Source organism: Arvicanthis niloticus, chromosome 16 (assembly GCF_011762505.2).
Source record: "Arvicanthis niloticus isolate mArvNil1 chromosome 16, mArvNil1.pat.X, whole genome shotgun sequence".
Classification (NCBI taxonomy): Eukaryota; Metazoa; Chordata; class Mammalia; order Rodentia; family Muridae; genus Arvicanthis; species Arvicanthis niloticus.
This window is the reverse complement of record NC_047673.1, coordinates 49,102,611-49,115,518: the sequence shown is the minus strand read 5'-3', so window position 1 is coordinate 49,115,518 and position 12,908 is coordinate 49,102,611. Positions and strand designations below refer to the sequence as shown.

The window sequence follows — 12,908 nt, the reverse complement described above, 5'->3', positions numbered from 1 at the left end:
ACAACACACACACACACACACACACACACACAACACACACACACACACACACGACTCAAATTGTGCTACTGGGCAATAATGGCACATGCCTATAATCCCAGCACTTGGGAGCCAGAAGCAGGTGGATCTTTTTGAGTTTGAAGCCAGGCTGGTCTATGGACTGTGTTCCAGAACAGTCAGGCCTACACATCGAACTCATGTCTCAAAAATGATCCCCTCCCCCAACACACACAAACCTTGTGGATTCTAGGACTTGAGGGCTGGTCCTCTAGAATAATATAAGTGGTGTGAAATTTGGAGCCATCTCTTCAGACAACCAAATAAGTGAACTATTAAGAAATACTTAAATCAGTTGTTGTTGATATACATCATGGTCAACTTTGGTTCACATCATTAGAAGGAACAAATTCAAATGAAATGTTTTGTAATTAGAGATTCTTATACAAATACAAATATTAAGTATTTGAAATACATTAGATATCTTAAGACTGAGATATTCATTAGGCCTCAAAATTTACATATTCACTGAGTTTACACACAGGGTTTCTTGGTGATATTCAGGTAAATTTCGATATGAATCTCTATAATCATGGAATAAATGTTGGACCAGGTAATTTCAAAGGATGATCTTAAGGGGAAAATATGAATCTCTATAATCCTATAATTTGGTCAAAAGCTGTGACCTTAAGTGGCTGCAAATATATTTATTGACTTAATATAAATCAGAAACTACATTTCTAATCTGTCTTGAAAATATTGGAGGATTGTTTATGTTCCCTTTTATATGTGAGAAAAAATATGAATAATTATTCAGACTTTTAGCTACTCTTGATTCATTTTTTTCCACTAAAAACTCAAGAATTATGAATTTTAAGAATATAAAATTGAAGAATTTTGACTTGTTTTATGTAAGACCATTCAGAAATTTACAATGTTCAAGAGTTAGTTTGCTGAAAACGTATAATAAAAAATGATAACAATTAAGTCTCTGGCTTTTTACTGTGACAATTTCTTTTCCCAAAAGATTTCAGAAAAGTCTCTTTCAAGAACTTCTTATACAATAATAATTAATAAAATTTTAGTGGCAAAACAGCATTAAAAAATCAAAAGAAATTTGAAAAGACCCATTGAGAAGATGACTTAAATGGTCTTCCTTGCTCATATGATGACATATTTTTAAGATGCTTAATTTCTCTTTATTTGAATAGAATGCTCAAAGAACATAAAACTTCCTCATTACAACCAACTCTCCAGACACAAAGTGTGTTACTATTTAGATTCTAAAACATATAGCAAGACTCCAGTGAAACAGTTGCAGGTAATATAATCGGTTAAGCTTTCATAAGTGATGACTCCCGGGTGTGTTCACTCAAGCATTTGAATATCCAATTAGAAATATTGTGGAGCTATTTTGACATGTTTAGAATCTGCTTTCTTTTTACCCTCAGAGGCTTTTTAGATACAAGAAAGTCTTGGTAGCTTCCCCATGAAACAGCAACACTGTGAATACTGTTATGAATTATTAAACTTTTCAGGACTCCCAAGTTACAAATAAAATCAGTGTTTAAAGCTGATGTGTATTGATCCATCTATTCATTTTCATGAAGGTTCTAAGTGGATTGGTGCTGATGTTGGTATTTTATTAGTGTATACACCCTTCACAAACTCTTCTTTCCATTGAAGGACTTGTTCTTAATCTAAATTTATAACATGACATACACAGATAGATATGGTTCATAGATATTCTTGAGAAGTACATAAATTTTAAAAATACATTAAAAACAGAGTACAAAAAATTAGGGTTTTTTTTCAAGTCTTTAATTTTTCTTTCAGTTTGGCTTCTTGACTGACAACTGTTATTTTAATCTTGGAAGTATATTTTTTTTCTTTTTAAAAAAATTTACTTATTCACTTTATATCCAGATCTCTGTGCCACTCCTATTCTCTCTTCCCATGATCCCTCCCCCATCACCACTCCCTTCTGCTCTGATAGGGTAGAAGCACTTTCTGGGTATTCTCCCACTCTGGAATATAAAATCTCTGCAGGGCTAGGGACATACTCTGCCATTAAGGCCAGACAACGCAGGCCAGATAGAAGAACATATTAGAAACACAGGCAAAAACTTTAGAGAGAGCCTCCCATCCAGTGTTTGGTACCCATATGAAGATCAAGCTGCATATCTGCAACATATGTGTGGGGAAGCCTATGTCTAGCCTGTGTATGTTCTTTGGTTGGCAGTTCAGTGTCTGAGATCCCCCAAGATCCAGGTTAGTTGACTCTGTTGGTCTTACTGTGAAGTTTCTATCACCTTCTGGGCCCCCAACTCTTCCATAAGAGTCCTCAGAATACATTCAATGTTTGGCTGTGGGTCTATGCATTCATTTGATTCAGCTGTTGGGTAAAACCTCATAGAGGCAGTCATGCTAGGCTCCTGTTTGCAAACTTAATAGCTTTAGGGACTGGAGCTTGTACATGGGATGGGTCTCTAATTGAGCTGGTTATTGGTTGGCCATCCTTTCAGTCTCTGCTCTAGCCCTTGTCTCTGCATTTCTTGTAGAAAAGATAAATTTTGGGTAGAGAGTTTTGTGAGTAAGTTGGTGTCCTTATCATTCCACAGGGATTTCTCCCTTGCTACAGGAGGTGACCTCTTCAACTTTTATATACCCACTGTCACGCGTGTCAGCTAAGTTCACCCCCATTGATTCTTGGGTGCCTCCCCTATTCCAGATTTCTGGAATATCCTCAAGCCCCCAACCATGCCAGTTGCAGATTTCCATTCATTTTCATGCCCATCTGGCTCTCCCAATACCTGATCCTGAACACCTCATTCTCCTCCCCATCCTCACTCACTCCCACCCAGTTCCCTCCATCAATTTGCCTCCTATCATTATTTTAATAATCACCCCCCAGACTAAATAACATTCAAGCATCCTCACTTGGGTCCTCCTTCTTATTTAGCTTTTTAGGTAAATGGATTATAGTGGGACTATCCTGTATTTTATGACTAATATCCATTTATAAGTGAGTACATCTCATACATGTACTTTTGGGACTAGGTTACCTGCAAAATTCATGTTTCAGTTTTGAACCACTGAATGGTATCCCATTATGCAGATGTGCCACATTTTTTCTATCCATTCTTCATCTGAGGGATGTCTATGTCATTTCCAGTTTCTTGCTTATTATGAATAAAGCTGCTGTGAGGATAGTTGAGCAATTGTCTCTGTAGTATAGTGGGGCATCTTTTGGCTATATGATCAGGAATGGTATAGCTTGGTTGTGAGTTAGAACTATTCCCATTTTTCTGAGAAATTGCTAGATTGCTTTCCAAAGTGGCTGTATAAGTTTGCACTCTCACCAATAATGGAGAGTATTACCCTTGTTCTACATGCACACCAGCATGTTCTATTATTTGAGTTTTTCATCTTAGTCATTCTTACCAGTGTAAAATGAAATCTCAGAGTTGTTTGATTAGCATTTCCCTTGATGACTAATGACTTTGAACATTTTTTTGTTGTTAACAAGTGTTTATTCAGCTATTGTATCTGTTACATTATAATGTACACATTTTAGCATTACAGAATTATTTAGATTATTTATCTGAATATTTCACTCTTTTGTTTTAAATAGTTTATAGTATATTTAATATACTACAGATCTTTCAACAAGATTTACAATGTTTATTTTATATAGTTTCACTTTTGAAAAGTTAGTTATTGGGAGGAGTACTATTTGGAATGTAAATAAATAAAATAAGTAATTAAAAAGGCAGTTATTGCCTATTCTAGGTGAGTTTGTAGAATAATTGTTCAGGAAAAGAATTCTTGGGGTTTTTTTTAGCAGGAGTTTAATTTGACATATATAAAAATTTGAAAAAGTCCTGGTCTCTACTGGTTAGTCATACACTTAGTGACACTTCTTTAAGAGCTGCTCTGACACTTAAGATTATTTTGTTGAAGAAGAGACTGAAAGAAAGGTGGTCCAGTGACTGGGCCGACTTGGGATCTGTCTCATGGTCAGAGGGTAGGTGAGCAACAAGGCCTAACTCTATTACTGATGCTATGATGTGCTTATAGACAGGAGTCTAGCATGGCTGTTCTCCGACTGGCCTTGAAGCAGCTGACTGAGACAGATGCAGATACTTACAGCCAACCATTGGACTGAAGTCAGGGACCCTGATGGTTGAATTAGGGGAAGATCAAAGCTGAAACTGAAGCTGACTGTCACCTCACAGGCAGACCAACAGTCTCAACTAACCTGGACCCAGAGACTGAGCCACCAACTAGGCAGCATACACAAATTGGTCCAAGTCCCCTTGTATATATATAGCAGAAGACTACTACCTGGTCTGGACTCAGTGGGAGAAGATGTGCCTAATCCTCAAGAGACTTGAGGCCTTAGGGAAAGGGAATGCCTGATGGGGATTGGGGAAGAAAAAGCACCTTCTCAGAAGCAAGGGGGAAGAGGAAAGGGATGAGGAACTTTGGGAAGGGGTACTGGGAGAGGGCAATGTGTGGAATCCAAATAGATAACATATTTTTTAAAAAGATTCCTTTGTTGAGAATTCTATTTAGCTCTATACCACATAATTTAATTTGGTTAGTTTCTTGTATGTCTATATGCATCTCTTTAGGTTGGGAAAGTTTTCTTCTATGATTTTGTTGAGAGTGATTTCTGGGCATTGGGGCCGAGAATTCACAATTTGCTATTTCTATTGTTCTTAGGTCTTTTATGCTATCCCATATTCTTAGATGTTTCATGTCAGGATTTTTTTCTTTGTGATTTTTCAGACTTAACCTTTTCTTTGACTGGTGTATCAATTTCTTCTATTGATTTTTTTTTTTTTTTTTTTTTTTTGGCCTGAGATTCTCTTTTCCATCACTTCTATTCTTTTTCTTCTTTTTTTTTTACCTGTAAAATAGGGCAGTGTTTTATTTTTCTTTACACCTTAATAAATACTTCTTGATGACTGTACATGGGGTAACGCTGCATGGTAGTTCAGAAAGGTCACAGTGATGGTGTTTTCCTGACAGCATGTAGTCTTCCATAGTGAGTGGAATGACTTGTATAATGTCACTGTCAAACCAGCAAGACTGCATTTATGCACCCATCGTTTTCAGGATTGTTGGTAACTTGGGCATATTTTCCCCAAATAACCTTGCCTCCTTGTGTCACAAGGCCCAACTCGCTCACATTCACTTCAATAACTGTACCTTTGGTGATCACACCCAGGATTGTATATAATGGGGATGATGGATTCTTTTTCACACCGACTATAGGCAGGCAAAATGTCTCGTTCAGCCCAGGGTGTGTGACATGGGCCTGTTTGAATTGCAGACCCATTGGCCTAATGAACCTTTCATATTTAGGGGGTTTTCTTGTAAAACCATCACCAACAAAGCAGACTTTAGTAACCATTCTCTTCCATGCCTTCTTTTTGCTTTTTCCTGTTGGAATAACTTTCAATACTTCTGTTTCTCCTTGGGCACGAACTTTGGGTAGAAGGACCTCCCATTTTCCCACCTTTTCTTTTCTTTTCGTTTCTGCTTTATCATGTTGGAAAGTACTTTTGCTCTAGACTGCCCCTCTCTGACCAGCAGATAGGCAGGTACTGCTCCCTGTGGAGTCCTCTCATCATCCTTCTGCTTGGTGTTTCTCTTTTCATGCATCTTAATAGTCTTTTTCATTTGTATTTTCTCCTATGGTAGAGCTTAGCCTTCAGGCCAATCTTTTTTTTTTTTTCCTTCTTTGAATGTTCATGGGCCTCCCGACCTTCTTTCTTTCTCTTTTTCTCATGGTAGTCCAAACGATATCCATATCATTTGCGGTGCAATTAAATATATTCATTTTGTGGCATGATGACAGCTGCTGAGCAGCCGTCTGCGACCTCCCGTGTTCCAAAAACCTCTTAATTTCTAGGTGTCACTGGCCCATGAGCCTGGTTCGCTCCCATCACTTGTATTCTATAGATGATGCTTCCATCTGTTCCTGTTCTCTTCCCTAGGTTTTCCATCCCTAGGATTCCCTCAATTTGTTTTTTTTTTTTTTTTTCTGTTTCTATTTCCACTTTCAGGTCTTGCACAGTTTTATTCATTTCCTTTGCATATTTAATTGTATTTTTCTGTATATCTTCAAGGAATTTGTTTCTTCTTTAACTACCTCTACCTATATGACTGTAGTTTCTTGTATTTCTTTAAAGGATTTACTAATTTCCTCTTTCTTTCCATGCATGCCTTTATCACTTTTAAGAGATTGTATTTAAGGTCATTTTCTTGTGCTCCACTGTGTTAGTGTAGCCGCCTGCGGCCACAAGTCAACTGGGTTCACCTGAAAGGGGGGCTGGGAATAAAAGGGGGACGGAGGGCTAGAAGAGATGAAGCCAAGACAAAGTTCTCTGATCAAGGCTCAAAGCTTTAATGTTCAGCTCTCAATTTAAAGGGGAAGGCCCAACCCACAACCCCTCCTGGTTTCAGCCTGAGATAGATGGGATAATCCCCGGAGATGTCTCAAGGCAAGCCCAGGGGCAGTTCTGCTTCTGTGTTCTGTGCAGCTAATGTGGGTAACTCCATCTAGATCCTATCACTTGGTCTGTTGTAGTAAGCAAGTTCTCTTGGGCTTGCTCAAGGCTGGGGGAAGGGCACATGTTAGGATATCCAGACCTTTCTGTAGTAGGGTAGCTATGCTCTGAAGGTTTCATATAACACCATTTTTCTTCTTCTTTTTCTTTTCCTTTTTCTTTTTCTTTTTTCTTTTTCTTTTTCTTTTTCTTTTCTTTTTCTTTTTCTTTTCTTTTTCTTTCTTTCTTTCTTTCTTCCTCTCTTCCTCTCTCTCTTTCTTTCTTTCTTTCTTTCTTTCTTTCTTTCTTTCTTTCTTTCTTTCTTTCTTTCTTTCTTTCTTGTGGATTGTGTTCTTTCGAGGGTCTTTAGTCATTGAAATGACTTTAGTCCCTGGATGTTCTTATTGTTGTATGTATTGAGACAGGGACTAACCTCCATGATCCTGGTATGGCAGTCCTCTGAGGGTATCCTTGGGCTGTATGATTTCAGATCATTAGGTCTGATGATGGTAGGTGAAGACACAACATGACAATGGAGGTGTGTCAGGGATAGCAGACTGCTCAGGGCAGCTGGTGCTGCCCTATAGTTTTCACTGGGTGTGGTGGAAGTATGAATTTATAAAATGTTAATTTTCAAGGTCAAGGTCTATAAAAACTATGGTTTCTAGGTGTAAGTACCAAGACAATGATGGAGCAATTTGTTGATAATGAACTTTTATTACTAAATACCTTGTGCTTACAGTTGATAAAGGAAAAATTTTAAAAAGTTGTAGATATATTTGTTATGTCAACTATTAGCAAAATATATTATGTTACCTAGGCTGTTTCAAATAGAATTAGGTTACTTGGTGATGCCATTAAAAATGGGACTATATTTTGGCAATATTTCATGCTGCCTTAACACTACTATGTTCTTCATCACCTGAAGTCAGAATATTTTCATACAGAGTATATATTTATGAAAACAAAATATCAAAGTGTCAGATATTTAGATCATATTCTTATTAAGTAAAAAATCTGAAAAATAGTTGAATACCCCAGACGATGAATGAGGGAAAGATAAAGGATGACTAAGTAGCACTATAGGCTTATTGGACAGTCTCTCACAGTGTCAGCATTTTTTTTTCTTTTCAGGGACTTTGTGCATATCCTTCCTCCAGAAGACATAAATTCATTCATTCATTCATCCTCTCTCTCTCTCTCTCTCTCTCTCTCTCTCTCTCTCTGTCTGTCTCTCTCTCTCACCCACTCTTGCTTTCTCATATAGCTCTAAGAACAATGTGTTAAATGGTACATATTCGGTAAATACCATAGAGCTTCATACTCATATCCTAATGAGAAAACCAGAAAATTAGAGGAAGAGTCACATTGCTGGTCTAACAGCTTTAATTACATTAATTGCTAGCACCACTGCTTCTGCAATTGCTATGACACAAGAAGTTAAGACAGCTACTTTTGTTAATCATTTAGCAAAAAAAAAAAAAAAAAAATGTTACTAATGTGTTGAATATAACAGAGGATTTAGATAGGCATTTGTAAGAACGGATTGATGCTCTTTATCTTATTCGAATTACTGGAAGGAGGTTCATAATTTAATGGTAAGGAGCCATTTTGAATTTTATGCCAAATATTTGGATTCATATTAGTTCTACCATTTACAGTGGTAGTCATTATAATTAAAAAGACATTTAAAAATACTGAAAAACAAACAAACAAGCAAACAAACAAAAACCCTGCCATGGTTGCAGGGCATAAGAAAGATCAGGATGGATGATTTTAGATGACACTCAGGTTTTGAATAAGAACCAACTTCACTATAATGACTCAGAATGGTTTATTAACTTTAGAAAGATCAAATAAAATCTTATAACGAAATAAAAATCCCTATTATGTTTAAAGTCTCTTCTAGCAACCTGAAGATTGTACATTACAAGAGCAGGAAAATTTGAAAACATGAAGATTATTTAGTTATTTGATCATTTTTGACCTTCACATTTATTTTTTCTTTTTTCATTAATTGTTTTATTTTCTGTATGTCCCAATATCATCTCCCCTCCCCCAGTATATCCTCACACAGCGTCTCCCTGATCCTTTCTCCCCCTCTCCTCTGAGAAGGGAAAGCTTCCACAGGATATAAACATGCCTTCTCTCCCATTGCTTCTTTTAAGTTTATGTCTTTCTTTTTGTGAATAAAAACTGATGCCCTTTTCATTTTTTAAATGTCATTCACTGTGCTTTTCAACATCTGTATTGTCTGCATATGCACATATGTACATTATGAGCAGATTTGTGCCTGTGTTTTTTCAAAGGCCAGAGGTGGATATATAATATTTTCCTTGCTGACTCTCCCACTGAACCAGGCTAACTGGCTAAGTAGTGAGGTCTGTGACTCTGCTCTAACTCTTACTTATGAGGTTAAATATGCTAGCCACTCTGCCACTGTTTAAGTGAGTAGTGATTGTCACAACACAGACTCATGTGTTCCCACAGGAAACATTATATCTACTCAGCCATTTCTTCTATATTTTGGTTTTAACATAGTGGTTAAAGTTTTAACTTTTTCAGTACCAATACTGCTTTTCATTATCTAAAGCAATATAAAATTGTAGTGCCATATGTATGGAAAAGTACAAATTAATTATAACTGAAATAAAATATAATATCACCAGGAGTGCTGATTTTCAGAAAAACTCATTAAGAATAAATTTCACTGTTTTTCTGAGGTTCCAGGGGCCTCCTGCAGTTGGACTCATGGTCTATTTCTCGGTTTCCATCTTTGCAAAAACAAGAGTAACATAGTAGCTTCAGTATTGCTCATTGATTTAGGTGCCTTATTTCTGTCTCTTCTAGAATCATGATTAAATTAGATGCATCTGGAACATTCAATGCACTCTTCTGCTCTCTGTGTCACCTAATAGTCGTATTTGTAACCTTATGTCTCCCTGCAATAGTGAGTGACTGAATATTTGTTAGACTAATATTATTATGTGAAATACCAACTCCTACTAAGATATACATATGTTATGTTTTGGGGGGAAATAAAATCTTAGTCCAGTAGCCTACCATAAGGAGTTAGAATAGTTGAAAATTGTCTCAGATGAAATCATCTGTCATATTGCTTTTGCCATGTGAGCCATAAAACTATGATTTTTAATACACTGGAAATGCAATCCAATGCATCACGTAATCTAGGCAAGTAGTCTACTGCTAATATTCCATCCTCAGACATATATACCTTCTATGAACCCATTACAGAATTAGTTCGCTACCAGACTCCAAGTGTTCTACTGCTTTGTTTTTCTATGCCCTAGCCTACAAAATTATGAAAATTTTTTGCTATTAAAAATACGTAACTTAAATACAATCACATACCTACTAAGTTTTAAGACACATTGTGGTAAATGTGTTGATAGGTAGTTTTGTTGTCCAAACATACTAGAGTATACTGGGAAATCAAAGATGTATAAAAGAACTACACAATATAATCCTATGGTACCATCATAACATGCAATGTGCTATTGAATGGAATACCACTAGATATTGGTATATCTATTGTTAATTTTTAACTTGACAAAAATCTAGAACCACCCTGTGAATTGGTTACTAAACAACATTGCTTGTCTTAGTTCTTCTGTTGATATTAGTGTTCCATCTTGATTGTTAACAAGATGATTCTCTGGACAAGAAATCCTGGGAGAATATATATATATATATATATATATATATATATATATATATATATGAATGTATGTATATATACACACACACATATATATACATACATATATGTATGTATGTATGTATATACATATACATGTATATATACATATATGTAAATATATATATATATATACATACACACACACACACACACACATATATATATATATATATATATATATATATATATGCACACAGTGGATAAAAAAATCTTGAGTGATAAAAGCATGCATTCATTCATTACTTTCTGTTCTTGATGGTAGAAGCAATGTGACAAGTTTTTCCAAAGTCTTTACATCCTACCACCCCCCGCTTCTCTCTGTCTCTCTCTCTCTCTCTCTCTCTCTCTCTCTCTCTCTCTGTGTGTGTGTGTGTGTGTGTGTGTCTCTCTCTATCTTCATATGTGTGTAAGTGTGTGTGTGTGATGTAAAGCATTTATTTTAATTATGTATATGCATGAAAATAATCTGTTGGAATAAAATGACATTGACCAAAATACCACCTGCTTGCACCAAGGGGGATTAAGAATCTTCCTTCATAACAAGTTACATAAAATACAGTTTGAAGAAGAAATATGTACACACTGGGTATAGGAAGGGTTAACTTTTGCCTGCTTTCTTCAGTGAGGTAAAGATGTGAGAGCAGAGGCAATACACATCCCATATCAGATGTCTTTCTCTTTTAACACACACCACGTAACTGGCCTGTATTTTCAATATCTTCCTTCATAGCACAGTGATCTCTGTGAGATGTAAATGATCAAAACAGCACCCAAACCTGTCAATGGAATTCAGTGGCTAAATGACTGCTTAATTTTTTGTCTCCTCCAATCCTGTCTCCAAAGATCTAGTAATGAGATAACAAGGAATAGCAAAAAAAGATTCACTTGAAGCCCCTTTCTTCCACATGACCAGGTTCAGGTTTAGTTCTCTTACAATTCAGGAGGTTCTCATGCAGTATACAGATGCCAACTCGCTTATTTCTTTAGTATTATATGTGAGCCAGGACCTATATTATATTTCAGATCCTTTCTTTCTCTAGGTGTTCTAACAAGCAAAACATGAAGTTGGAGAAACATTACATTGGTTACTGACTATAAACTTAATGAATAATCTTATTCATTAAACCTAAGTTGTGGACTACTTTGAGCTAATCAAATAACTCTCACTGGAAATCTGGAAATTTTGTATACAGAATGGTATAACTATTCATATAAAAAGTTATTCTGCTCAGTTACTTAATTTCTAAGTTTTATTTATATAGTCCCATGTTATAGAAGGAAACAGATTATCACATCATATTTGATAATGCAAGAGAGATAAAACATTTTAGTTACTTGTTTTATGTTTGCAAGATCTAAAAAGAAAATCATATTTTACAAAAAAAAAAAAAACAAATTCAATTTCTGGGATTTTTGTGAATTTTTGTGTCATTGAGTGACACAAAGTCTCTTTATTTCCCTTAAAGTTGTCAAAACCAGGAAAGAAAACCACTTTAGGGCATAAGCCAGTGTTACTTGTCATATAAATGAAAGGACTTGATATTGAGGTTCGTTTTATAAGCTCTGACAATACGAGAAATTTCAATTATAATCTATAATAAGTAGTACATGAAATAATTTAGATATGCCTGTGGCAATGGCCCTAGGCATATATCCACACTGTGTGAATAAACAGAGCCAGGGTGAATTTTTAGGAGGTAGACATTTATATCACCATAGCATTTTGTAAAATTATTTGAGGTGTTGAGATATATGTCATTATGTGAATGTGTATGTGTACATTTTAATCCTCTGCAAATATACTGTTTTGCCTGTAATGAAGAACATTTCAAATATAGCCATGAGCATATGACTTCAAATACAAATACTAGAATAAGAAACAATTAAAATATACATAGTCTTCCTTCACTGATTTATCTTTAAGAACTAGTATGATGTTAAACTGTCAGTATTATTTCTCTGTTGAAATTTCTAAGGGTGATTTCTTTCTTTCAGTCATTTCTGCAACAATGGCATAAAATGCTGATACATATTCAACATCTATGTTTTCATTTGAATTATATGCTAGCAAACAGGTTATTTTTAAGTAAATGGAGATACATATATACCTGTTCTTACTGAAATAGCAAGTCAATCAAACATGTTTTTAAAGTTCATTCAAAAGCAAATGGACAATAAGAATGCAGAAGGATCAAGGCAGCCCAGAGTCTGCTCTGACCTTCGGAAATTGGGAAGGGGTCTACAGCTACCACTCTCTGTGTAAGACAGCAGGACAGCTGGGCCTCTGGTACATGGTCACACTGTTGTATCCTCTAAAACACATTATGCAAACACAACAGGATGCAGAGAAAGACAAGACTGTCTGGTTTTATTTTCAGTTTTGATTGAACTTTATCAGGCACTTAACTTGCAAATCCATGTTCCAGTTTCCTGTACTTATGGGTGGGGACTTTGGCAGGAAAAAGAAAAAAGAGGCAAAGCTATACCAGGTTTCTCCAGATGAACTCTGTTTGTGTCTATTAGTGATAAAAAAAAGCAACAGAACCACAAGAAAATAAAGTACAGATAGCTAGAAAACTCCAAAATTACAAACATGAGAACAACTGAAAAATAATAAACACAAAACCAAC

At 35.7% G+C, this 12,908-nt stretch overlaps 1 protein-coding gene and 1 pseudogene across 1 annotated transcript in view; one reads left to right on the top strand and one right to left on the bottom strand.

The window, feature by feature from the left end:
• The window catches only part of Galntl6 (polypeptide N-acetylgalactosaminyltransferase like 6), a 1,047,155-nt gene that overhangs the window by 125,627 nt on the left and 908,620 nt on the right, over window positions 1-12,908 (top strand). The gene's annotated exons all lie outside the window — the stretch shown is intronic.
• On the bottom strand, window positions 5,028-5,893 carry LOC117721885 (ribosome biogenesis protein NSA2 homolog pseudogene; annotated as a pseudogene).